At 41.9% G+C, this 4,834-nt stretch overlaps 1 long non-coding RNA gene across 1 annotated transcript; it reads right to left on the reverse strand.

Annotated features, from left to right (window-relative positions):
• Positions 1–3,533: 3,533 nt before the first annotated feature.
• On the reverse strand, positions 3,534–4,828 carry LOC119340788. The gene is made up of 2 exons (XR_005164680.1): positions 4,505–4,828; positions 3,534–4,177 (listed from the first exon to the last, which is right to left on the reverse strand). It is a non-coding gene; the product is annotated as an uncharacterized LOC119340788 (long non-coding RNA).
• Between the last annotated feature and the right edge of the window lie 6 nt (positions 4,829–4,834).

The raw sequence follows: 4,834 nt of genomic DNA on the forward strand, positions 1-4,834 counted from the left end.
TGTTGCCACTGTTACAATTACTATAAAACTGTTACTGTTACTTTTGCTACCATTACCGTTACTTCCATACTACTTTACTACTAAATACTCTGATGCAGATATTAAGTTATCCAGGTGTGGTTGAATTGACAACTCAACTGCTAATACTTGAGAATATTTTTTGGCTTCCCTTGTGTCGAATCAATAAATTTGGGTTGAATACTTTATCCTCGAAAATTGTTGCGATCCCCTATACTTGTGGGTTATCATGGTGGTATATAGTACGCGCCGAAGAGGTGGGAGGAGACTAGCATACACACACACACACACACACACACACACACACACACACACACAAGCACTATTCTGATCACGGGATGAGAATAATATTCTGATCCCAGCCTGACCTGCCCGCTAGTAGTATGTTGAGCTTTCCTCTGAACTAGGTTGAACTTCCACCAACATTGCCCAAACGGGGCTTGCGATATACCGTTGGAAAGCTATGGACACCAGTATCATGATCCAACTTAAATTTTTGTCAAAATGTAAGCGGTTTAAGAGCAGTTTTGAAAACCGTTTTTTCTTCACACAAAAAATGTGAATCGTATTTTTGATCGCATTTCTAAACCGTTAATCGGAATGAGGCAAATAATACGGCGTTGGAAAGCTGCTGCAAAACTGCTGCTTACACGTCTTGAAAGTTTTCTCTAATTCCCTATGGTTTAAAAGTTATTTGTAAAAACAGAAAATTTTGCAAACCGAACAGCCGAGTTCATATTTTTGATGCCATTTCTAAACAGCTATTCCAATTGAGACAAATGATATGGCGTCGGAAATCTTATGAAAATGCGCTACTTTTTCATGTTGAATGTTATTTCTAATTTTGAACGGTTTAGTAGGAATTTTGAAAACGGTACAAGTTCCACCGAATTCGTATTCTCGAGCTAATTTTTTAACCATACATCCAAATGCAGCAAATGATATGGCATTAGAAAGCTTGAACAAATGCAAAACTTTTTGTTATGTATTGTTTCTCCCAATACATTACAGTTTTATGTCAGTTTTGAAAAAGGTAAAATCGTATTTTCGCCATAATATTTACAAACTTTATCGGAATGGGGCAAATAATATACTGTTGAAAAGCTACGGAAAATGCGAAACTTTTTCATGTTGATGGTTTTCTCTAATTCGTAGCCGTTTTCAAGTAATTTTGAAAACAGCGAGATCATGCATTTTGCCTTTATCGCGAAACAGATTCTTCAAAAATGCACCACGTGAAGAACTTGAACTTCTCGGCGTGACTACTTGAACTTCACTCTGTTTTTCACGTCATTTTTTTGCTCGTAGCTCTCCATCCACTCACCGGAATTGAGCAAATGATATACAGATGGAGAGCTGATGTAAACACGCAACTTTCTAGTGTTGATCATTTTTCCATACTCACCACGGTTTTAAAAGTTTTTCATCTGAAATTCATATAGTGTAGTAGTTGAACTTCGTGTTGTTTTCACGTTAAACTTCTGTGATGTATTTTCATTTGTAATTTCTCATCCATTCATCAGTGTTATACAAATGATACCGCGTCATCTTTAGAAATTGAACTTCTCCTTTTCTTTTTGTTTTCTTTCAACATTGTTTAGCACGTCGAACCATGTCATCTTTAGAAATTGAACTTCTCCTTTCTTTTTGTTTTCTTTTAGCATTGGTTTACACGTTGTGTACCGCGTCATATTTAGAAATTGAACTTATCCTTTCCTTTTTGTTTGTTTCAACATTGGTTTAGATGTTCAACCACGTCATCTTTAGAAATTGAACTTCTCCCTTTCCTTTTGTTTTCTTGCATGTTTTACCTTGCATGTTTAAATTTATTTTGAACTTTCTGAGATAACACACTTGACCTTCTCAAACACAACATTTTGACCTTCGCAAATCATAAATTAAAGTCAAACTTTTGACCTACAAAGCATGTACAATTTTCTCCACTTTTTCAAGAATAAACGTTGAATCGCCCCGTTAGTTTGAAATGAACTTCTGCTGCACATTTTCAAATGTCAGTTTGATTTTTCTTTTTCAAAAGCACATTGAGCTTTTTTATTATGTTCTGTGGCAAGTAGCACGATCATTTTTTTTGTTCCTGTAGAAAAGCATATGTGTTCGTCCTGCCACTAGTTTTTTCACTTGACCTGTCGTGAACATTTTGTTCGACCTGCACATGGCACAATCCAGGAGGAACCAAAAATCAACATGTGCCGGCATGGCTCGAAAGCACGCACGGCTGTAGGTGGTGGACCTCGGCCGCAGCGAGTCGCAACGATGCACGGACAAGATCCAGGTTGAGACCGCCCCTAGCTACAGGTCGAGACCTCCCCCAGTTGTAGGTCGAGGTCAAAGGGATGGGGAGGCGATGGTTGGCTGAAGCGGGATCGACAGGACGCCCCCGATCTTGTTTTCACCTGAAATGCATTCCTTGCAAGAAGTATTTGAACTTCTCGTTGTTTTATAGACATGAAACCGCTCTATTTGTTCAATTTTTGAACCTCTTTGTGTATTTTTAGAAATGGGAAGAACTGGTGTTTCTTTAGTAAATGTCGAAGTTCTTCGTTATTTCAAACTGAACTTCTTGGTTTATTCGTTAGTAACGAGAAAAATTCAAGTTTTTTGTAATAAATATTGAACTGCTCCGTTTTTTGAAATTGAACTCCTTTGTTTATTATTTAGTAACAAGGAAAATCTGGGTGTTTCCATATACATTGAACCATTCTATTTCTCTAAATTGAACTTCTTGGTTTTTTTAATTTAGACTTCTTGGTGTTATTCATTTGTAACGGGAAAAATTCTAGTTTTGTAATATCACACAACTTCTTCGTTATTTCGAACTGAACTTCATGGTTCATTCATTTGTAACAGGAAAAATTTCGAGTTTTCGTAATAAATATTGAACTGCCCCATTTTTTAAAATTGAACTTGGTTTTATTATTTAGTAACAGGGAAAATGTGAGTTTTTTTATAAAGATTGAATTACTCTGTTTTTTAAATTTGAACTTCTTGGTTTTATTCTTTTAGTATTGAGGAAAATCATTTTTTAACTACTGAAGTTTTTAAATTAAACTATTTCTGTGTCCTACTTTTTCTATACAGAACGGCGGACACCATAGCAATTACAAATTTTGAACACAAGCAAACAAGAATTTTCACCACATACTTGTTTTTTAATAGTAATATGCATGTCTTTCTTTGTATCCTCTCACCACCAGACGTCTTTATCCTATCAAAACCGAGACACTATTGTCTCTATTACCAGTTTTCTTTTTGTTTAACGGAAGCTCTAGGTTCACACGGTTAAGATGGAAAAACATGTGAGCGGAAAGGGAGTAGTTCAGAGGAAAAAGGCCTGCAAGGCGGGAGGCAACTTGTTGTAAAAAAGAAATAAACTTGGATGTAGAACATTCAGGAGCAGCAACGATGCAGAGGAAGCCCCATGCTCCGGTACCCGCGACCAGCAAGGGACAAACACATAGTTCTGCACAGGCACACATAGTACTCATCACTTTGCATTAGTTTTAGCCGGCTGGTGAGATAGCAAATGCAGGGAATATACTGACAAATCATTCGATGTAGTACACAACATGGAGCACATCTTAATACCATCTACTCCGACAAACTGCACACTTGGTCAATACCATCGAGATCCAAGAAAGTACAATAGTTTAAGAACTAATCAGACTAATGGACCAACACTTAGTCGACTGAAAAAACCAATTGGATGAAAGCGACACCATCACTTTGTATCATAGGTCAGTGAGATGTTGCAGGGGGTGAGGCCCTGGTTCATGGGCGGCTGTTGGCGCAGCAGCAGGCGGTGCACTAGGCTGCTGTTGGCCCAGCAGTGAGTTACCACTACGACGGTGTGCCCCGGATTGAATTGTCGGTGAAGCGATTCCTGCACGCGCTGCTGTCTTTGGACTTCTCACCAGTTGAGACAATGGAGACGGGGTCCACGAGCTGGATCCCCGAGCAATCTGATGGGGAAGGAGCCACCCGGGGTTGAGGCACCGTCTCTGGGGATGAAGATCGAAGCGGACGCACGCAATGAAGGCCGCCACGGGCACCCCATGAAGTTCGGCTAGGAGCGCATGGTGACCAGTACTTGGACGGACATGGGCGATGAAGGTGAATGGCTTGCGCGCTGCAGCGTCTCCTGCACGGTTCAATCAGTAAAAACAATTAAGTTTAATTAAGAAATTTTTTGTAAGCAGCAACAATATCAATATGCAGTAGCATGTCCATGTCGCCTGCGTGCATGAGCAAATCGCAGGCAACACATCCGAGAGACCATGGGGACACAATCGATGTGAGGAAGAGAAAGGAGCATGCACACATCAAACTGAAGCATGTATATACATCTAACTCAAGTTGTTTCAAAAAAAAGGGAAATATCCCTCAACCTTGGTCGGGATGCAGCAGGCATGCCCGAGGACAGAGGGAAGGGTCATCCGTGAAAATAGGGGGAGGTGGCTAGACTCACGCGCGTGGGGTACCGGCGACAGAGGTGACCGGGGTGTGAGCGGGGCTGGGGCGGGGGCGTCACCTAGCTCCGGTGGTTGGTGGCGTCACCGGATCCAAGCGCGCTGGCGATGCAGGAGTATCACCGGGAGGAGGAGGTAGTGGCAGGGCCGACGGAGGCGCATGGTGTCCTCCAGCATCGAGGGTGCGAGGCAGCCGTCGGCGACGGGCTCGGTTGGGGCGGGGATCGAGTGGCGCCGGTTGGGGGAGGTACGGGCGGCGCGAGGCCGACGGCGCCGTTTGGGGCGGGGTGCAGGTGGCGCGGGGCCGGCGGCGCCTGTTGGGACGGGAT

This window comes from Triticum dicoccoides, chromosome 7B (genome assembly GCF_002162155.2).
Source record: "Triticum dicoccoides isolate Atlit2015 ecotype Zavitan chromosome 7B, WEW_v2.0, whole genome shotgun sequence".
In the NCBI taxonomy this organism is placed as follows: Eukaryota; Viridiplantae; Streptophyta; class Magnoliopsida; order Poales; family Poaceae; genus Triticum; species Triticum dicoccoides.